The sequence below is a fragment of the Anomaloglossus baeobatrachus genome, unplaced genomic scaffold (assembly GCF_048569485.1).
Source record: "Anomaloglossus baeobatrachus isolate aAnoBae1 unplaced genomic scaffold, aAnoBae1.hap1 Scaffold_2481, whole genome shotgun sequence".
NCBI classification, from domain to species: Eukaryota; Metazoa; Chordata; class Amphibia; order Anura; family Aromobatidae; genus Anomaloglossus; species Anomaloglossus baeobatrachus.
Window position 1 is genome coordinate 173,549 of NW_027442081.1, and position 21,107 is coordinate 194,655.

Sequence of the window (21,107 nt, forward strand, 5' to 3'; positions counted from 1 at the left end):
GAGGAGTTATTCAGATTCATTGCAGTGGGCGGCGGCTGCAAAACGCACCATTCTTCTTGTTTTTGCTCTGCAAAGCAGCCTTTTCAAGGGTTGGCTTGGGTGACAAAATGTCTTGTGTAGGCGTGGGTTTGTCTCCCTCTCGCTCTCTCTCCCTAAGATGTGTCCGGCATAGGCCAGGGTGCCACTCGAGGCCCAAACCAATTCTGGTTATCGCTTCTCGGCCTTTTGGCTAAGATCAAGTGTAGTATCTGTTCTTATCAGTTTAATATCTGATACGTCCCCTATCTGGGGACCATATATTAAATGGATTTTTAGAACAGGGAGATGGAAAAAGAGCTTGCTCTGTCCACTCCACGCATTGACCTGGTATTGCAGTACCTCCAGGAACGGTGCACCCCTTCTTAACCCAGTTTCCAAAAGCAGAACTCAATTCACCTGATTCATATTAGCCCGATTTAATGAATTGGAAGAAAGCATACGTCTTCATATGCACCTCAATTTGGCCCATTCACTTTTCACACTTCCTCCTTTTGTTTTTTATCTTTCACACTTTTGACTTTCTTTATTCATCCAAATAGCAAACTCATCACCACTCAACCTGACCAACTCGGCTATGTCCCCGTGCTGCAGTTCTCTGTCTTATCTAGATCATTTGCAATTGAATGGAATAGATCCCTTTTGGACAAAGTGGATTCACCTGCTGCTGCAGTGACCACAGGTGTGATAAGATCTAGAATTGGCATCTGGTGCGATCTCTCCGCTTCCACTCCAAAGAAAGTTACCTGTTTATTCCTATCATGCATTGGTTTTTGGGGTTTTCTTTGAGTAATGATGATCTCTTTAGTAGTCTGTTGGCGCCCTCTCCTGGAGGAATAGTTTGCTTGCTCTTGGACATTCTAAAAGAGAGGTCATGATAGACATTGAGCTTCTGAGCTCAATTGGGGACAGTCATGGGTGATGAATGTTTGCAACCTACTGCGAAGCCTCATACCGCAATATAAGGAACGTCAAATACTAAGAAAGGGCGGCCTATGAAAGAATTACTACTTTCAATAAGTACACTTAAACGGCTAATTGGGAATAGAAAAACTGTAAAAAGCCCTCTGAGAAAGCCCCCCTCTAACCTTTGATAGTAAGCTTTTCTGTAGTCTGCCTGTTGATGTATTTTCCGTTTGAACTGTGCACAACATGAAGAGACGGAACACTGGCGGCTTGTCACAATGCCCCCCGATGACATCACAATAGCGCTGCTGCCTAGAAAACAAGCTGCGCAGAAGAAGTTGTTCTTTGGGTGGGAGGGTGGGCTAGTGGAAGGAGGGGGCAATCTCTTTTTTTCCCGGGTGGTAGGGGGATGACAGGAGAAGGGAAGCGGGTGGTGAGAAAGGTACAGAGGGCAGGGTTTGGGGGCTGGGAAGGAAAGGGAAAAGATTAGGGTTTGGGGATGATGAAAGGGCTTTCTACGGGTAAGGATGGCAAAGGGTGGCAGTGACGGAAAGTCAGGCAACCTGTCCTGTCCGTCTTTTTGTATCGTGAATTGGAAAGACTGCAAGGGGGAGGGGAGTTGCTTGCGCCCTAAAGGAGGAGTTATTCAGATTCATTGCAGTGGGCGGCGGCTGCAAAACGCACCATTCTTCTTGTTTTTGCTCTGCAAAGCAGCCTTTTCAAGGGTTGGCTTGGGTGACAAAATGTCTTGTGTAGGCGTGGGTTTGTCTCCCTCTCGCTCTCTCTCCCTAAGATGTGTCCGGCATAGGCCAGGGTGCCACTCGAGGCCCAAACCAATTCTGGTTATCGCTTCTCGGCCTTTTGGCTAAGATCAAGTGTAGTATCTGTTCTTATCAGTTTAATATCTGATACGTCCCCTATCTGGGGACCATATATTAAATGGATTTTTAGAACAGGGAGATGGAAAAAGAGCTTGCTCTGTCCACTCCACGCATTGACCTGGTATTGCAGTACCTCCAGGAACGGTGCACCCCTTCTTAACCCAGTTTCCAAAAGCAGAACTCAATTCACCTGATTCATATTAGCCCGATTTAATGAATTGGAAGAAAGCATACGTCTTCATATGCACCTCAATTTGGCCCATTCACTTTTCACACTTCCTCCTTTTGTTTTTTATCTTTCACACTTTTGACTTTCTTTATTCATCCAAATAGCAAACTCATCACCACTCAACCTGACCAACTCGGCTATGTCCCCGTGCTGCAGTTCTCTGTCTTATCTAGATCATTTGCAATTGAATGGAATAGATCCCTTTTGGACAAAGTGGATTCACCTGCTGCTGCAGTGACCACAGGTGTGATAAGATCTAGAATTGGCATCTGGTGCGATCTCTCCGCTTCCACTCCAAAGAAAGTTACCTGTTTATTCCTATCATGCATTGGTTTTTGGGGTTTTCTTTGAGTAATGATGATCTCTTTAGTAGTCTGTTGGCGCCCTCTCCTGGAGGAATAGTTTGCTTGCTCTTGGACATTCTAAAAGAGAGGTCATGATAGACATTGAGCTTCTGAGCTCAATTGGGGACAGTCATGGGTGATGAATGTTTGCAACCTACTGCGTAGCCTCATACCGCAATATAAGGAACGTCAAATACTAAGAAAGGGCGGCCTATGAAAGAATTACTACTTTCAATAAGTACACTTAAACGGCTAATTGGGAATAGAAAAACTGTAAAAAGCCCTCTGAGAAAGCCCCCCTCTAACCTTTGATAGTAAGCTTTTCTGTAGTCTGCCTGTTGATGTATTTTCCGTTTGAACTGTGCACAACATGAAGAGACGGAACACTGGCGGCTTGTCACAATGCCCCCCGATGACATCACAATAGCGCTGCTGCCTAGAAAACAAGCTGCGCAGAAGAAGTTGTTCTTTGGGTGGGAGGGTGGGCTAGTGGAAGGAGGGGGCAATCTCTTTTTTTCCCGGGTGGTAGGGGGATGACAGGAGAAGGGAAGCGGGTGGTGAGAAAGGTACAGAGGGCAGGGTTTGGGGGCTGGGAAGGAAAGGGAAAAGATTAGGGTTTGGGGATGATGAAAGGGCTTTCTACGGGTAAGGATGGCAAAGGGTGGCAGTGACGGAAAGTCAGGCAACCTGTCCTGTCCGTCTTTTTGTATCGTGAATTGGAAAGACTGCAAGGGGGAGGGGAGTTGCTTGCGCCCTAAAGGAGGAGTTATTCAGATTCATTGCAGTGGGCGGCGGCTGCAAAACGCACCATTCTTCTTGTTTTTGCTCTGCAAAGCAGCCTTTTCAAGGGTTGGCTTGGGTGACAAAATGTCTTGTGTAGGCGTGGGTTTGTCTCCCTCTCGCTCTCTCTCCCTAAGATGTGTCCGGCATAGGCCAGGGTGCCACTCGAGGCCCAAACCAATTCTGGTTATCGCTTCTCGGCCTTTTGGCTAAGATCAAGTGTAGTATCTGTTCTTATCAGTTTAATATCTGATACGTCCCCTATCTGGGGACCATATATTAAATGGATTTTTAGAACAGGGAGATGGAAAAAGAGCTTGCTCTGTCCACTCCACGCATTGACCTGGTATTGCAGTACCTCCAGGAACGGTGCACCCCTTCTTAACCCAGTTTCCAAAAGCAGAACTCAATTCACCTGATTCATATTAGCCCGATTTAATGAATTGGAAGAAAGCATACGTCTTCATATGCACCTCAATTTGGCCCATTCACTTTTCACACTTCCTCCTTTTGTTTTTTATCTTTCACACTTTTGACTTTCTTTATTCATCCAAATAGCAAACTCATCACCACTCAACCTGACCAACTCGGCTATGTCCCCGTGCTGCAGTTCTCTGTCTTATCTAGATCATTTGCAATTGAATGGAATAGATCCCTTTTGGACAAAGTGGATTCACCTGCTGCTGCAGTGACCACAGGTGTGATAAGATCTAGAATTGGCATCTGGTGCGATCTCTCCGCTTCCACTCCAAAGAAAGTTACCTGTTTATTCCTATCATGCATTGGTTTTTGGGGTTTTCTTTGAGTAATGATGATCTCTTTAGTAGTCTGTTGGCGCCCTCTCCTGGAGGAATAGTTTGCTTGCTCTTGGACATTCTAAAAGAGAGGTCATGATAGACATTGAGCTTCTGAGCTCAATTGGGGACAGTCATGGGTGATGAATGTTTGCAACCTACTGCAAAGCCTCATACCGCAATATAAGGAACGTCAAATACTAAGAAAGGGCGGCCTATGAAAGAATTACTACTTTCAATAAGTACACTTAAACGGCTAATTGGGAATAGAAAAACTGTAAAAAGCCCTCTGAGAAAGCCCCCCTCTAACCTTTGATAGTAAGCTTTTCTGTAGTCTGCCTGTTGATGTATTTTCCGTTTGAACTGTGCACAACATGAAGAGACGGAACACTGGCGGCTTGTCACAATGCCCCCCGATGACATCACAATAGCGCTGCTGCCTAGAAAACAAGCTGCGCAGAAGAAGTTGTTCTTTGGGTGGGAGGGTGGGCTAGTGGAAGGAGGGGGCAATCTCTTTTTTTCCCGGGTGGTAGGGGGATGACAGGAGAAGGGAAGCGGGTGGTGAGAAAGGTACAGAGGGCAGGGTTTGGGGGCTGGGAAGGAAAGGGAAAAGATTAGGGTTTGGGGATGATGAAAGGGCTTTCTACGGGTAAGGATGGCAAAGGGTGGCAGTGACGGAAAGTCAGGCAACCTGTCCTGTCCGTCTTTTTGTATCGTGAATTGGAAAGACTGCAAGGGGGAGGGGAGTTGCTTGCGCCCTAAAGGAGGAGTTATTCAGATTCATTGCAGTGGGCGGCGGCTGCAAAACGCACCATTCTTCTTGTTTTTGCTCTGCAAAGCAGCCTTTTCAAGGGTTGGCTTGGGTGACAAAATGTCTTGTGTAGGCGTGGGTTTGTCTCCCTCTCGCTCTCTCTCCCTAAGATGTGTCCGGCATAGGCCAGGGTGCCACTCGAGGCCCAAACCAATTCTGGTTATCGCTTCTCGGCCTTTTGGCTAAGATCAAGTGTAGTATCTGTTCTTATCAGTTTAATATCTGATACGTCCCCTATCTGGGGACCATATATTAAATGGATTTTTAGAACAGGGAGATGGAAAAAGAGCTTGCTCTGTCCACTCCACGCATTGACCTGGTATTGCAGTACCTCCAGGAACGGTGCACCCCTTCTTAACCCAGTTTCCAAAAGCAGAACTCAATTCACCTGATTCATATTAGCCCGATTTAATGAATTGGAAGAAAGCATACGTCTTCATATGCACCTCAATTTGGCCCATTCACTTTTCACACTTCCTCCTTTTGTTTTTTATCTTTCACACTTTTGACTTTCTTTATTCATCCAAATAGCAAACTCATCACCACTCAACCTGACCAACTCGGCTATGTCCCCGTGCTGCAGTTCTCTGTCTTATCTAGATCATTTGCAATTGAATGGAATAGATCCCTTTTGGACAAAGTGGATTCACCTGCTGCTGCAGTGACCACAGGTGTGATAAGATCTAGAATTGGCATCTGGTGCGATCTCTCCGCTTCCACTCCAAAGAAAGTTACCTGTTTATTCCTATCATGCATTGGTTTTTGGGGTTTTCTTTGAGTAATGATGATCTCTTTAGTAGTCTGTTGGCGCCCTCTCCTGGAGGAATAGTTTGCTTGCTCTTGGACATTCTAAAAGAGAGGTCATGATAGACATTGAGCTTCTGAGCTCAATTGGGGACAGTCATGGGTGATGAATGTTTGCAACCTACTGCGAAGCCTCATACCGCAATATAAGGAACGTCAAATACTAAGAAAGGGCGGCCTATGAAAGAATTACTACTTTCAATAAGTACACTTAAACGGCTAATTGGGAATAGAAAAACTGTAAAAAGCCCTCTGAGAAAGCCCCCCTCTAACCTTTGATAGTAAGCTTTTCTGTAGTCTGCCTGTTGATGTATTTTCCGTTTGAACTGTGCACAACATGAAGAGACGGAACACTGGCGGCTTGTCACAATGCCCCCCGATGACATCACAATAGCGCTGCTGCCTAGAAAACAAGCTGCGCAGAAGAAGTTGTTCTTTGGGTGGGAGGGTGGGCTAGTGGAAGGAGGGGGCAATCTCTTTTTTTCCCGGGTGGTAGGGGGATGACAGGAGAAGGGAAGCGGGTGGTGAGAAAGGTACAGAGGGCAGGGTTTGGGGGCTGGGAAGGAAAGGGAAAAGATTAGGGTTTGGGGATGATGAAAGGGCTTTCTACGGGTAAGGATGGCAAAGGGTGGCAGTGACGGAAAGTCAGGCAACCTGTCCTGTCCGTCTTTTTGTATCGTGAATTGGAAAGACTGCAAGGGGGAGGGGAGTTGCTTGCGCCCTAAAGGAGGAGTTATTCAGATTCATTGCAGTGGGCGGCGGCTGCAAAACGCACCATTCTTCTTGTTTTTGCTCTGCAAAGCAGCCTTTTCAAGGGTTGGCTTGGGTGACAAAATGTCTTGTGTAGGCGTGGGTTTGTCTCCCTCTCGCTCTCTCTCCCTAAGATGTGTCCGGCATAGGCCAGGGTGCCACTCGAGGCCCAAACCAATTCTGGTTATCGCTTCTCGGCCTTTTGGCTAAGATCAAGTGTAGTATCTGTTCTTATCAGTTTAATATCTGATACGTCCCCTATCTGGGGACCATATATTAAATGGATTTTTAGAACAGGGAGATGGAAAAAGAGCTTGCTCTGTCCACTCCACGCATTGACCTGGTATTGCAGTACCTCCAGGAACGGTGCACCCCTTCTTAACCCAGTTTCCAAAAGCAGAACTCAATTCACCTGATTCATATTAGCCCGATTTAATGAATTGGAAGAAAGCATACGTCTTCATATGCACCTCAATTTGGCCCATTCACTTTTCACACTTCCTCCTTTTGTTTTTTATCTTTCACACTTTTGACTTTCTTTATTCATCCAAATAGCAAACTCATCACCACTCAACCTGACCAACTCGGCTATGTCCCCGTGCTGCAGTTCTCTGTCTTATCTAGATCATTTGCAATTGAATGGAATAGATCCCTTTTGGACAAAGTGGATTCACCTGCTGCTGCAGTGACCACAGGTGTGATAAGATCTAGAATTGGCATCTGGTGCGATCTCTCCGCTTCCACTCCAAAGAAAGTTACCTGTTTATTCCTATCATGCATTGGTTTTTGGGGTTTTCTTTGAGTAATGATGATCTCTTTAGTAGTCTGTTGGCGCCCTCTCCTGGAGGAATAGTTTGCTTGCTCTTGGACATTCTAAAAGAGAGGTCATGATAGACATTGAGCTTCTGAGCTCAATTGGGGACAGTCATGGGTGATGAATGTTTGCAACCTACTGCGAAGCCTCATACCGCAATATAAGGAACGTCAAATACTAAGAAAGGGCGGCCTATGAAAGAATTACTACTTTCAATAAGTACACTTAAACGGCTAATTGGGAATAGAAAAACTGTAAAAAGCCCTCTGAGAAAGCCCCCCTCTAACCTTTGATAGTAAGCTTTTCTGTAGTCTGCCTGTTGATGTATTTTCCGTTTGAACTGTGCACAACATGAAGAGACGGAACACTGGCGGCTTGTCACAATGCCCCCCGATGACATCACAATAGCGCTGCTGCCTAGAAAACAAGCTGCGCAGAAGAAGTTGTTCTTTGGGTGGGAGGGTGGGCTAGTGGAAGGAGGGGGCAATCTCTTTTTTTCCCGGGTGGTAGGGGGATGACAGGAGAAGGGAAGCGGGTGGTGAGAAAGGTACAGAGGGCAGGGTTTGGGGGCTGGGAAGGAAAGGGAAAAGATTAGGGTTTGGGGATGATGAAAGGGCTTTCTACGGGTAAGGATGGCAAAGGGTGGCAGTGACGGAAAGTCAGGCAACCTGTCCTGTCCGTCTTTTTGTATCGTGAATTGGAAAGACTGCAAGGGGGAGGGGAGTTGCTTGCGCCCTAAAGGAGGAGTTATTCAGATTCATTGCAGTGGGCGGCGGCTGCAAAACGCACCATTCTTCTTGTTTTTGCTCTGCAAAGCAGCCTTTTCAAGGGTTGGCTTGGGTGACAAAATGTCTTGTGTAGGCGTGGGTTTGTCTCCCTCTCGCTCTCTCTCCCTAAGATGTGTCCGGCATAGGCCAGGGTGCCACTCGAGGCCCAAACCAATTCTGGTTATCGCTTCTCGGCCTTTTGGCTAAGATCAAGTGTAGTATCTGTTCTTATCAGTTTAATATCTGATACGTCCCCTATCTGGGGACCATATATTAAATGGATTTTTAGAACAGGGAGATGGAAAAAGAGCTTGCTCTGTCCACTCCACGCATTGACCTGGTATTGCAGTACCTCCAGGAACGGTGCACCCCTTCTTAACCCAGTTTCCAAAAGCAGAACTCAATTCACCTGATTCATATTAGCCCGATTTAATGAATTGGAAGAAAGCATACGTCTTCATATGCACCTCAATTTGGCCCATTCACTTTTCACACTTCCTCCTTTTGTTTTTTATCTTTCACACTTTTGACTTTCTTTATTCATCCAAATAGCAAACTCATCACCACTCAACCTGACCAACTCGGCTATGTCCCCGTGCTGCAGTTCTCTGTCTTATCTAGATCATTTGCAATTGAATGGAATAGATCCCTTTTGGACAAAGTGGATTCACCTGCTGCTGCAGTGACCACAGGTGTGATAAGATCTAGAATTGGCATCTGGTGCGATCTCTCCGCTTCCACTCCAAAGAAAGTTACCTGTTTATTCCTATCATGCATTGGTTTTTGGGGTTTTCTTTGAGTAATGATGATCTCTTTAGTAGTCTGTTGGCGCCCTCTCCTGGAGGAATAGTTTGCTTGCTCTTGGACATTCTAAAAGAGAGGTCATGATAGACATTGAGCTTCTGAGCTCAATTGGGGACAGTCATGGGTGATGAATGTTTGCAACCTACTGCGAAGCCTCATACCGCAATATAAGGAACGTCAAATACTAAGAAAGGGCGGCCTATGAAAGAATTACTACTTTCAATAAGTACACTTAAACGGCTAATTGGGAATAGAAAAACTGTAAAAAGCCCTCTGAGAAAGCCCCCCTCTAACCTTTGATAGTAAGCTTTTCTGTAGTCTGCCTGTTGATGTATTTTCCGTTTGAACTGTGCACAACATGAAGAGACGGAACACTGGCGGCTTGTCACAATGCCCCCCGATGACATCACAATAGCGCTGCTGCCTAGAAAACAAGCTGCGCAGAAGAAGTTGTTCTTTGGGTGGGAGGGTGGGCTAGTGGAAGGAGGGGGCAATCTCTTTTTTTCCCGGGTGGTAGGGGGATGACAGGAGAAGGGAAGCGGGTGGTGAGAAAGGTACAGAGGGCAGGGTTTGGGGGCTGGGAAGGAAAGGGAAAAGATTAGGGTTTGGGGATGATGAAAGGGCTTTCTACGGGTAAGGATGGCAAAGGGTGGCAGTGACGGAAAGTCAGGCAACCTGTCCTGTCCGTCTTTTTGTATCGTGAATTGGAAAGACTGCAAGGGGGAGGGGAGTTGCTTGCGCCCTAAAGGAGGAGTTATTCAGATTCATTGCAGTGGGCGGCGGCTGCAAAACGCACCATTCTTCTTGTTTTTGCTCTGCAAAGCAGCCTTTTCAAGGGTTGGCTTGGGTGACAAAATGTCTTGTGTAGGCGTGGGTTTGTCTCCCTCTCGCTCTCTCTCCCTAAGATGTGTCCGGCATAGGCCAGGGTGCCACTCGAGGCCCAAACCAATTCTGGTTATCGCTTCTCGGCCTTTTGGCTAAGATCAAGTGTAGTATCTGTTCTTATCAGTTTAATATCTGATACGTCCCCTATCTGGGGACCATATATTAAATGGATTTTTAGAACAGGGAGATGGAAAAAGAGCTTGCTCTGTCCACTCCACGCATTGACCTGGTATTGCAGTACCTCCAGGAACGGTGCACCCCTTCTTAACCCAGTTTCCAAAAGCAGAACTCAATTCACCTGATTCATATTAGCCCGATTTAATGAATTGGAAGAAAGCATACGTCTTCATATGCACCTCAATTTGGCCCATTCACTTTTCACACTTCCTCCTTTTGTTTTTTATCTTTCACACTTTTGACTTTCTTTATTCATCCAAATAGCAAACTCATCACCACTCAACCTGACCAACTCGGCTATGTCCCCGTGCTGCAGTTCTCTGTCTTATCTAGATCATTTGCAATTGAATGGAATAGATCCCTTTTGGACAAAGTGGATTCACCTGCTGCTGCAGTGACCACAGGTGTGATAAGATCTAGAATTGGCATCTGGTGCGATCTCTCCGCTTCCACTCCAAAGAAAGTTACCTGTTTATTCCTATCATGCATTGGTTTTTGGGGTTTTCTTTGAGTAATGATGATCTCTTTAGTAGTCTGTTGGCGCCCTCTCCTGGAGGAATAGTTTGCTTGCTCTTGGACATTCTAAAAGAGAGGTCATGATAGACATTGAGCTTCTGAGCTCAATTGGGGACAGTCATGGGTGATGAATGTTTGCAACCTACTGCGAAGCCTCATACCGCAATATAAGGAACGTCAAATACTAAGAAAGGGCGGCCTATGAAAGAATTACTACTTTCAATAAGTACACTTAAACGGCTAATTGGGAATAGAAAAACTGTAAAAAGCCCTCTGAGAAAGCCCCCCTCTAACCTTTGATAGTAAGCTTTTCTGTAGTCTGCCTGTTGATGTATTTTCCGTTTGAACTGTGCACAACATGAAGAGACGGAACACTGGCGGCTTGTCACAATGCCCCCCGATGACATCACAATAGCGCTGCTGTCTAGAAAACAAGCTGCGCAGAAGAAGTTGTTCTTTGGGTGGGAGGGTGGGCTAGTGGAAGGAGGGGGCAATCTCTTTTTTTCCCGGGTGGTAGGGGGATGACAGGAGAAGGGAAGCGGGTGGTGAGAAAGGTACAGAGGGCAGGGTTTGGGGGCTGGGAAGGAAAGGGAAAAGATTAGGGTTTGGGGATGATGAAAGGGCTTTCTACGGGTAAGGATGGCAAAGGGTGGCAGTGACGGAAAGTCAGGCAACCTGTCCTGTCCGTCTTTTTGTATCGTGAATTGGAAAGACTGCAAGGGGGAGGGGAGTTGCTTGCGCCCTAAAGGAGGAGTTATTCAGATTCATTGCAGTGGGCGGCGGCTGCAAAACGCACCATTCTTCTTGTTTTTGCTCTGCAAAGCAGCCTTTTCAAGGGTTGGCTTGGGTGACAAAATGTCTTGTGTAGGCGTGGGTTTGTCTCCCTCTCGCTCTCTCTCCCTAAGATGTGTCCGGCATAGGCCAGGGTGCCACTCGAGGCCCAAACCAATTCTGGTTATCGCTTCTCGGCCTTTTGGCTAAGATCAAGTGTAGTATCTGTTCTTATCAGTTTAATATCTGATACGTCCCCTATCTGGGGACCATATATTAAATGGATTTTTAGAACAGGGAGATGGAAAAAGAGCTTGCTCTGTCCACTCCACGCATTGACCTGGTATTGCAGTACCTCCAGGAACGGTGCACCCCTTCTTAACCCAGTTTCCAAAAGCAGAACTCAATTCACCTGATTCATATTAGCCCGATTTAATGAATTGGAAGAAAGCATACGTCTTCATATGCACCTCAATTTGGCCCATTCACTTTTCACACTTCCTCCTTTTGTTTTTTATCTTTCACACTTTTGACTTTCTTTATTCATCCAAATAGCAAACTCATCACCACTCAACCTGACCAACTCGGCTATGTCCCCGTGCTGCAGTTCTCTGTCTTATCTAGATCATTTGCAATTGAATGGAATAGATCCCTTTTGGACAAAGTGGATTCACCTGCTGCTGCAGTGACCACAGGTGTGATAAGATCTAGAATTGGCATCTGGTGCGATCTCTCCGCTTCCACTCCAAAGAAAGTTACCTGTTTATTCCTATCATGCATTGGTTTTTGGGGTTTTCTTTGAGTAATGATGATCTCTTTAGTAGTCTGTTGGCGCCCTCTCCTGGAGGAATAGTTTGCTTGCTCTTGGACATTCTAAAAGAGAGGTCATGATAGACATTGAGCTTCTGAGCTCAATTGGGGACAGTCATGGGTGATGAATGTTTGCAACCTACTGCGAAGCCTCATACCGCAATATAAGGAACGTCAAATACTAAGAAAGGGCGGCCTATGAAAGAATTACTACTTTCAATAAGTACACTTAAACGGCTAATTGGGAATAGAAAAACTGTAAAAAGCCCTCTGAGAAAGCCCCCCTCTAACCTTTGATAGTAAGCTTTTCTGTAGTCTGCCTGTTGATGTATTTTCCGTTTGAACTGTGCACAACATGAAGAGACGGAACACTGGCGGCTTGTCACAATGCCCCCCGATGACATCACAATAGCGCTGCTGCCTAGAAAACAAGCTGCGCAGAAGAAGTTGTTCTTTGGGTGGGAGGGTGGGCTAGTGGAAGGAGGGGGCAATCTCTTTTTTTCCCGGGTGGTAGGGGGATGACAGGAGAAGGGAAGCGGGTGGTGAGAAAGGTACAGAGGGCAGGGTTTGGGGGCTGGGAAGGAAAGGGAAAAGATTAGGGTTTGGGGATGATGAAAGGGCTTTCTACGGGTAAGGATGGCAAAGGGTGGCAGTGACGGAAAGTCAGGCAACCTGTCCTGTCCGTCTTTTTGTATCGTGAATTGGAAAGACTGCAAGGGGGAGGGGAGTTGCTTGCGCCCTAAAGGAGGAGTTATTCAGATTCATTGCAGTGGGCGGCGGCTGCAAAACGCACCATTCTTCTTGTTTTTGCTCTGCAAAGCAGCCTTTTCAAGGGTTGGCTTGGGTGACAAAATGTCTTGTGTAGGCGTGGGTTTGTCTCCCTCTCGCTCTCTCTCCCTAAGATGTGTCCGGCATAGGCCAGGGTGCCACTCGAGGCCCAAACCAATTCTGGTTATCGCTTCTCGGCCTTTTGGCTAAGATCAAGTGTAGTATCTGTTCTTATCAGTTTAATATCTGATACGTCCCCTATCTGGGGACCATATATTAAATGGATTTTTAGAACAGGGAGATGGAAAAAGAGCTTGCTCTGTCCACTCCACGCATTGACCTGGTATTGCAGTACCTCCAGGAACGGTGCACCCCTTCTTAACCCAGTTTCCAAAAGCAGAACTCAATTCACCTGATTCATATTAGCCCGATTTAATGAATTGGAAGAAAGCATACGTCTTCATATGCACCTCAATTTGGCCCATTCACTTTTCACACTTCCTCCTTTTGTTTTTTATCTTTCACACTTTTGACTTTCTTTATTCATCCAAATAGCAAACTCATCACCACTCAACCTGACCAACTCGGCTATGTCCCCGTGCTGCAGTTCTCTGTCTTATCTAGATCATTTGCAATTGAATGGAATAGATCCCTTTTGGACAAAGTGGATTCACCTGCTGCTGCAGTGACCACAGGTGTGATAAGATCTAGAATTGGCATCTGGTGCGATCTCTCCGCTTCCACTCCAAAGAAAGTTACCTGTTTATTCCTATCATGCATTGGTTTTTGGGGTTTTCTTTGAGTAATGATGATCTCTTTAGTAGTCTGTTGGCGCCCTCTCCTGGAGGAATAGTTTGCTTGCTCTTGGACATTCTAAAAGAGAGGTCATGATAGACATTGAGCTTCTGAGCTCAATTGGGGACAGTCATGGGTGATGAATGTTTGCAACCTACTGCGAAGCCTCATACCGCAATATAAGGAACGTCAAATACTAAGAAAGGGCGGCCTATGAAAGAATTACTACTTTCAATAAGTACACTTAAACGGCTAATTGGGAATAGAAAAACTGTAAAAAGCCCTCTGAGAAAGCCCCCCTCTAACCTTTGATAGTAAGCTTTTCTGTAGTCTGCCTGTTGATGTATTTTCCGTTTGAACTGTGCACAACATGAAGAGACGGAACACTGGCGGCTTGTCACAATGCCCCCCGATGACATCACAATAGCGCTGCTGCCTAGAAAACAAGCTGCGCAGAAGAAGTTGTTCTTTGGGTGGGAGGGTGGGCTAGTGGAAGGAGGGGGCAATCTCTTTTTTTCCCGGGTGGTAGGGGGATGACAGGAGAAGGGAAGCGGGTGGTGAGAAAGGTACAGAGGGCAGGGTTTGGGGGCTGGGAAGGAAAGGGAAAAGATTAGGGTTTGGGGATGATGAAAGGGCTTTCTACGGGTAAGGATGGCAAAGGGTGGCAGTGACGGAAAGTCAGGCAACCTGTCCTGTCCGTCTTTTTGTATCGTGAATTGGAAAGACTGCAAGGGGGAGGGGAGTTGCTTGCGCCCTAAAGGAGGAGTTATTCAGATTCATTGCAGTGGGCGGCGGCTGCAAAACGCACCATTCTTCTTGTTTTTGCTCTGCAAAGCAGCCTTTTCAAGGGTTGGCTTGGGTGACAAAATGTCTTGTGTAGGCGTGGGTTTGTCTCCCTCTCGCTCTCTCTCCCTAAGATGTGTCCGGCATAGGCCAGGGTGCCACTCGAGGCCCAAACCAATTCTGGTTATCGCTTCTCGGCCTTTTGGCTAAGATCAAGTGTAGTATCTGTTCTTATCAGTTTAATATCTGATACGTCCCCTATCTGGGGACCATATATTAAATGGATTTTTAGAACAGGGAGATGGAAAAAGAGCTTGCTCTGTCCACTCCACGCATTGACCTGGTATTGCAGTACCTCCAGGAACGGTGCACCCCTTCTTAACCCAGTTTCCAAAAGCAGAACTCAATTCACCTGATTCATATTAGCCCGATTTAATGAATTGGAAGAAAGCATACGTCTTCATATGCACCTCAATTTGGCCCATTCACTTTTCACACTTCCTCCTTTTGTTTTTTATCTTTCACACTTTTGACTTTCTTTATTCATCCAAATAGCAAACTCATCACCACTCAACCTGACCAACTCGGCTATGTCCCCGTGCTGCAGTTCTCTGTCTTATCTAGATCATTTGCAATTGAATGGAATAGATCCCTTTTGGACAAAGTGGATTCACCTGCTGCTGCAGTGACCACAGGTGTGATAAGATCTAGAATTGGCATCTGGTGCGATCTCTCCGCTTCCACTCCAAAGAAAGTTACCTGTTTATTCCTATCATGCATTGGTTTTTGGGGTTTTCTTTGAGTAATGATGATCTCTTTAGTAGTCTGTTGGCGCCCTCTCCTGGAGGAATAGTTTGCTTGCTCTTGGACATTCTAAAAGAGAGGTCATGATAGACATTGAGCTTCTGAGCTCAATTGGGGACAGTCATGGGTGATGAATGTTTGCAACCTACTGCGAAGCCTCATACCGCAATATAAGGAACGTCAAATACTAAGAAAGGGCGGCCTATGAAAGAATTACTACTTTCAATAAGTACACTTAAACGGCTAATTGGGAATAGAAAAACTGTAAAAAGCCCTCTGAGAAAGCCCCCCTCTAACCTTTGATAGTAAGCTTTTCTGTAGTCTGCCTGTTGATGTATTTTCCGTTTGAACTGTGCACAACATGAAGAGACGGAACACTGGCGGCTTGTCACAATGCCCCCCGATGACATCACAATAGCGCTGCTGCCTAGAAAACAAGCTGCGCAGAAGAAGTTGTTCTTTGGGTGGGAGGGTGGGCTAGTGGAAGGAGGGGGCAATCTCTTTTTTTCCCGGGTGGTAGGGGGATGACAGGAGAAGGGAAGCGGGTGGTGAGAAAGGTACAGAGGGCAGGGTTTGGGGGCTGGGAAGGAAAGGGAAAAGATTAGGGTTTGGGGATGATGAAAGGGCTTTCTACGGGTAAGGATGGCAAAGGGTGGCAGTGACGGAAAGTCAGGCAACCTGTCCTGTCCGTCTTTTTGTATCGTGAATTGGAAAGACTGCAAGGGGGAGGGGAGTTGCTTGCGCCCTAAAGGAGGAGTTATTCAGATTCATTGCAGTGGGCGGCGGCTGCAAAACGCACCATTCTTCTTGTTTTTGCTCTGCAAAGCAGCCTTTTCAAGGGTTGGCTTGGGTGACAAAATGTCTTGTGTAGGCGTGGGTTTGTCTCCCTCTCGCTCTCTCTCCCTAAGATGTGTCCGGCATAGGCCAGGGTGCCACTCGAGGCCCAAACCAATTCTGGTTATCGCTTCTCGGCCTTTTGGCTAAGATCAAGTGTAGTATCTGTTCTTATCAGTTTAATATCTGATACGTCCCCTATCTGGGGACCATATATTAAATGGATTTTTAGAACAGGGAGATGGAAAAAGAGCTTGCTCTGTCCACTCCACGCATTGACCTGGTATTGCAGTACCTCCAGGAACGGTGCACCCCTTCTTAACCCAGTTTCCAAAAGCAGAACTCAATTCACCTGATTCATATTAGCCCGATTTAATGAATTGGAAGAAAGCATACGTCTTCATATGCACCTCAATTTGGCCCATTCACTTTTCACACTTCCTCCTTTTGTTTTTTATCTTTCACACTTTTGACTTTCTTTATTCATCCAAATAGCAAACTCATCACCACTCAACCTGACCAACTCGGCTATGTCCCCGTGCTGCAGTTCTCTGTCTTATCTAGATCATTTGCAATTGAATGGAATAGATCCCTTTTGGACAAAGTGGATTCACCTGCTGCTGCAGTGACCACAGGTGTGATAAGATCTAGAATTGGCATCTGGTGCGATCTCTCCGCTTCCACTCCAAAGAAAGTTACCTGTTTATTCCTATCATGCATTGGTTTTTGGGGTTTTCTTTGAGTAATGATGATCTCTTTAGTAGTCTGTTGGCGCCCTCTCCTGGAGGAATAGTTTGCTTGCTCTTGGACATTCTAAAAGAGAGGTCATGATAGACATTGAGCTTCTGAGCTCAATTGGGGACAGTCATGGGTGATGAATGTTTGCAACCTACTGCGAAGCCTCATACCGCAATATAAGGAACGTCAAATACTAAGAAAGGGCGGCCTATGAAAGAATTACTACTTTCAATAAGTACACTTAAACGGCTAATTGGGAATAGAAAAACTGTAAAAAGCCCTCTGAGAAAGCCCCCCTCTAACCTTTGATAGTAAGCTTTTCTGTAGTCTGCCTGTTGATGTATTTTCCGTTTGAACTGTGCACAACATGAAGAGACGGAACACTGGCGGCTTGTCACAATGCCCCCCGATGACATCACAATAGCGCTGCTGCCTAGAAAACAAGCTGCGCAGAAGAAGTTGTTCTTTGGGTGGGAGGGTGGGCTAGTGGAAGGAGGGGGCAATCTCTTTTTTTCCCGGGTGGTAGGGGGATGACAGGAGAAGGGAAGCGGGTGGTGAGAAAGGTACAGAGGGCAGGGTTTGGGGGCTGGGAAGGAAAGGGAAAAGATTAGGGTTTGGGGATGATGAAAGGGCTTTCTACGGGTAAGGATGGCAAAGGGTGGCAGTGACGGAAAGTCAGGCAACCTGTCCTGTCCGTCTTTTTGTATCGTGAATTGGAAAGACTGCAAGGGGGAGGGGAGTTGCTTGCGCCCTAAAGGAGGAGTTATTCAGATTCATTGCAGTGGGCGGCGGCTGCAAAACGCACCATTCTTCTTGTTTTTGCTCTGCAAAGCAGCCTTTTCAAGGGTTGGCTTGGGTGACAAAATGTCTTGTGTAGGCGTGGGTTTGTCTCCCTCTCGCTCTCTCTCCCTAAGATGTGTCCGGCATAGGCCAGGGTGCCACTCGAGGCCCAAACCAATTCTGGTTATCGCTTCTCGGCCTTTTGGCTAAGATCAAGTGTAGTATCTGTTCTTATCAGTTTAATATCTGATACGTCCCCTATCTGGGGACCATATATTAAATGGATTTTTAGAACAGGGAGATGGAAAAAGAGCTTGCTCTGTCCACTCCACGCATTGACCTGGTATTGCAGTACCTCCAGGAACGGTGCACCCCTTCTTAACCCAGTTTCCAAAAGCAGAACTCAATTCACCTGATTCATATTAGCCCGATTTAATGAATTGGAAGAAAGCATACGTCTTCATATGCACCTCAATTTGGCCCATTCACTTTTCACACTTCCTCCTTTTGTTTTTTATCTTTCACACTTTTGACTTTCTTTATTCATCCAAATAGCAAACTCATCACCACTCAACCTGACCAACTCGGCTATGTCCCCGTGCTGCAGTTCTCTGTCTTATCTAGATCATTTGCAATTGAATGGAATAGATCCCTTTTGGACAAAGTGGATTCACCTGCTGCTGCAGTGACCACAGGTGTGATAAGATCTAGAATTGGCATCTGGTGCGATCTCTCCGCTTCCACTCCAAAGAAAGTTACCTGTTTATTCCTATCATGCATTGGTTTTTGGGGTTTTCTTTGAGTAATGATGATCTCTTTAGTAGTCTGTTGGCGCCCTCTCCTGGAGGAATAGTTTGCTTGCTCTTGGACATTCTAAAAGAGAGGTCATGATAGACATTGAGCTTCTGAGCTCAATTGGGGACAGTCATGGGTGATGAATGTTTGCAACCTACTGCGAAGCCTCATACCGCAATATAAGGAACGTCAAATACTAAGAAAGGGCGGCCTAAGAAAGAATTACTACTTTCAATAAGTACACTTAAACGGCTAATTGGGAATAGAAAAACTGTAAAAAGCCCTCTGAGAAAGCCCCCCTCTAACCTTTGATAGTAAGCTTTTCTGTAGTCTGCCTGTTGATGTATTTTCCGTTTGAACTGTGCACAACATGAAGAGACGGAACACTGGCGGCTTGTCACAATGCCCCCCGATGACATCACAATAGCGCTGCTGCCTAGAAAACAAGCTGCGCAGAAGAAGTTGTTCTTTGGGTGGGAGGGTGGGCTAGTGGAAGGAGGGGGCAATCTCTTTTTTTCCCGGGTGGTAGGGGGATGACAGGAGAAGGGAAGCGGGTGGTGAGAAAGGTACAGAGGGCAGGGTTTGGGGGCTGGGAAGGAAAGGGAAAAGATTAGGGTTTGGGGATGATGAAAGGGCTTTCTACGGGTAAGGATGGCAAAGGGTGGCAGTGACGGAAAGTCAGGCAACCTGTCCTGTCCGTCTTTTTGTATCGTGAATTGGAAAGACTGCAAGGGGGAGGGGAGTTGCTTGCGCCCTAAAGGAGGAGTTATTCAGATTCATTGCAGTGGGCGGCGGCTGCAAAACGCACCATTCTTCTTGTTTTTGCTCTGCAAAGCAGCCTTTTCAAGGGTTGGCTTGGGTGACAAAATGTCTTGTGTAGGCGTGGGTTTGTCTCCCTCTCGCTCTCTCTCCCTAAGATGTGTCCGGCATAGGCCAGGGTGCCACTCGAGGCCCAAACCAATTCTGGTTATCGCTTCTCGGCCTTTTGGCTAAGATCAAGTGTAGTATCTGTTCTTATCAGTTTAATATCTGATACGTCCCCTATCTGGGGACCATATATTAAATGGATTTTTAGAACAGGGAGATGGAAAAAGAGCTTGCTCTGTCCACTCCACGCATTGACCTGGTATTGCAGTACCTCCAGGAACGGTGCACCCCTTCTTAACCCAGTTTCCAAAAGCAGAACTCAATTCACCTGATTCATATTAGCCCGATTTAATGAATTGGAAGAAAGCATACGTCTTCATATGCACCTCAATTTGGCCCATTCACTTTTCACACTTCCTCCTTTTGTTTTTTATCTTTCACACTTTTGACTTTCTTTATTCATCCAAATAGCAAACTCATCACCACTCAACCTGACCAACTCGGCTATGTCCCCGTGCTGCAGTTCTCTGTCTTATCTAGATCATTTGCAATTGAATGGAATAGATCCCTTTTGGACAAAGTGGATTCACCTGCTGCTGCAGTGACCACAGGTGTGATAAGATCTAGAATTGGCATCTGGTGCGATCTCTCCGCTTCCACTCCAAAGAAAGTTACCTGTTTATTCCTATCATGCATTGGTTTTTGGGGTTTTCTTTGAGTAATGATGATCTCTTTAGTAGTCTGTTGGCGCCCTCTCCTGGAGGAATAGTTTGCTTGCTCTTGGACATTCTAAAAGAGAGGTCATGATAGACATTGAGCTTCTGAGCTCAATTGGGGACAGTCATGGGTGATGAATGTTTGCAACCTACTGCGAAGCCTCATACCGCAATATAAGGAACGTCAAATACTAAGAAAGGGCGGCCTATGAAAGAATTACTACTTTCAATAAGTACACTTAAACGGCTAATTGGGAATAGAAAAACTGTAAAAAGCCCTCTGAGAAAGCCCCCCTCTAACCTTTGATAGTAAGCTTTTCTGTAGTCTGCCTGTTGATGTATTTTCCGTTTGAACTGTGCACAACATGAAGAGACGGAACACTGGCGGCTTGTCACAATGCCCCCCGATGACATCACAATAGCGCTGCTGCCTAGAAAACAAGCTGCGCAGAAGAAGTTGTTCTTTGGGTGGGAGGGTGGGCTAGTGGAAGGAGGGGGCAATCTCTTTTTTTCCCGGGTGGTAGGGGGATGACAGGAGAAGGGAAGCGGGTGGTGAGAAAGGTACAGAGGGCAGGGTTTGGGGGCTGGGAAGGAAAGGGAAAAGATTAGGGTTTGGGGATGATGAAAGGGCTTTCTACGGGTAAGGATGGCAAAGGGTGGCAGTGACGGAAAGTCAGGCAACCTGTCCTGTCCGTCTTTTTGTATCGTGAATTGGAAAGACTGCAAGGGGGAGGGGAGTTGCTTGCGCCCTAAAGGAGGAGTTATTCAGATTCATTGCAGTGGGCGGCGGCTGCAAAACGCACCATTCTTCTTGTTTTTGCTCTGCAAAGCAGCCTTTTCAAGGGTTGGCTTGGGTGACAAAATGTCTTGTGTAGGCGTGGGTTTGTCTCCCTCTCGCTCTCTCTCCCTAAGATGTGTCCGGCATAGGCCAGGGTGCCACTCGAGGCCCAAACCAATTCTGGTTATCGCTTCTCGGCCTTTTGGCTAAGATCAAGTGTAGTATCTGTTCTTATCAGTTTAATATCTGATACGTCCCCTATCTGGGGACCATATATTAAATGGATTTTTAGAACAGGGAGATGGAAAAAGAGCTTGCTCTGTCCACTCCACGCATTGACCTGGTATTGCAGTACCTCCAGGAACGGTGCACCCCTTCTTAACCCAGTTTCCAAAAGCAGAACTCAATTCACCTGATTCATATTAGCCCGATTTAATGAATTGGAAGAAAGCATACGTCTTCATATGCACCTCAATTTGGCCCATTCACTTTTCACACTTCCTCCTTTTGTTTTTTATCTTTCACACTTTTGACTTTCTTTATTCATCCAAATAGCAAACTCATCACCAC

At 46.2% G+C, this 21,107-nt stretch overlaps 14 non-coding genes across 14 annotated transcripts; all 14 read left to right on the top strand.

Moving 5' to 3' along the window:
- Positions 1-209: 209 nt before the first annotated feature.
- Positions 210-400, top strand: LOC142262616 (U2 spliceosomal RNA). Its single transcript, XR_012729948.1, has one exon. It is a non-coding gene; the product is annotated as a U2 spliceosomal RNA (small nuclear RNA).
- Positions 401-1,787: 1,387 nt separating this feature from the next.
- On the top strand, positions 1,788-1,978 carry LOC142262618 (U2 spliceosomal RNA). The gene has a single exon (XR_012729950.1). It is a non-coding gene; the product is annotated as a U2 spliceosomal RNA (small nuclear RNA).
- A 1,387-nt stretch (positions 1,979-3,365) lies between these two features.
- Positions 3,366-3,556, top strand: LOC142262619 (U2 spliceosomal RNA). Its single transcript, XR_012729951.1, has one exon. It is a non-coding gene; the product is annotated as a U2 spliceosomal RNA (small nuclear RNA).
- Positions 3,557-4,943: 1,387 nt separating this feature from the next.
- Positions 4,944-5,134, top strand: LOC142262620 (U2 spliceosomal RNA). The gene has a single exon (XR_012729952.1). It is a non-coding gene; the product is annotated as a U2 spliceosomal RNA (small nuclear RNA).
- A 1,387-nt stretch (positions 5,135-6,521) lies between these two features.
- Positions 6,522-6,712, top strand: LOC142262621 (U2 spliceosomal RNA). Its single transcript, XR_012729953.1, has one exon. It is a non-coding gene; the product is annotated as a U2 spliceosomal RNA (small nuclear RNA).
- A 1,387-nt stretch (positions 6,713-8,099) lies between these two features.
- LOC142262622 (U2 spliceosomal RNA) lies at positions 8,100-8,290 on the top strand. Its single transcript, XR_012729954.1, has one exon. It is a non-coding gene; the product is annotated as a U2 spliceosomal RNA (small nuclear RNA).
- Positions 8,291-9,677: 1,387 nt separating this feature from the next.
- Positions 9,678-9,868, top strand: LOC142262623 (U2 spliceosomal RNA). The gene has a single exon (XR_012729955.1). It is a non-coding gene; the product is annotated as a U2 spliceosomal RNA (small nuclear RNA).
- A 1,387-nt stretch (positions 9,869-11,255) lies between these two features.
- LOC142262624 (U2 spliceosomal RNA) lies at positions 11,256-11,446 on the top strand. The gene has a single exon (XR_012729956.1). It is a non-coding gene; the product is annotated as a U2 spliceosomal RNA (small nuclear RNA).
- A 1,387-nt stretch (positions 11,447-12,833) lies between these two features.
- On the top strand, positions 12,834-13,024 carry LOC142262626 (U2 spliceosomal RNA). The gene has a single exon (XR_012729957.1). It is a non-coding gene; the product is annotated as a U2 spliceosomal RNA (small nuclear RNA).
- A 1,387-nt stretch (positions 13,025-14,411) lies between these two features.
- On the top strand, positions 14,412-14,602 carry LOC142262627 (U2 spliceosomal RNA). Its single transcript, XR_012729958.1, has one exon. It is a non-coding gene; the product is annotated as a U2 spliceosomal RNA (small nuclear RNA).
- Positions 14,603-15,989: 1,387 nt separating this feature from the next.
- Positions 15,990-16,180, top strand: LOC142262628 (U2 spliceosomal RNA). The gene has a single exon (XR_012729959.1). It is a non-coding gene; the product is annotated as a U2 spliceosomal RNA (small nuclear RNA).
- A 1,387-nt stretch (positions 16,181-17,567) lies between these two features.
- Positions 17,568-17,758, top strand: LOC142262630 (U2 spliceosomal RNA). Its single transcript, XR_012729961.1, has one exon. It is a non-coding gene; the product is annotated as a U2 spliceosomal RNA (small nuclear RNA).
- A 1,387-nt stretch (positions 17,759-19,145) lies between these two features.
- Positions 19,146-19,336, top strand: LOC142262631 (U2 spliceosomal RNA). The gene has a single exon (XR_012729962.1). It is a non-coding gene; the product is annotated as a U2 spliceosomal RNA (small nuclear RNA).
- A 1,387-nt stretch (positions 19,337-20,723) lies between these two features.
- On the top strand, positions 20,724-20,914 carry LOC142262632 (U2 spliceosomal RNA). The gene has a single exon (XR_012729963.1). It is a non-coding gene; the product is annotated as a U2 spliceosomal RNA (small nuclear RNA).
- The last annotated feature ends 193 nt before the right edge of the window (positions 20,915-21,107 follow it).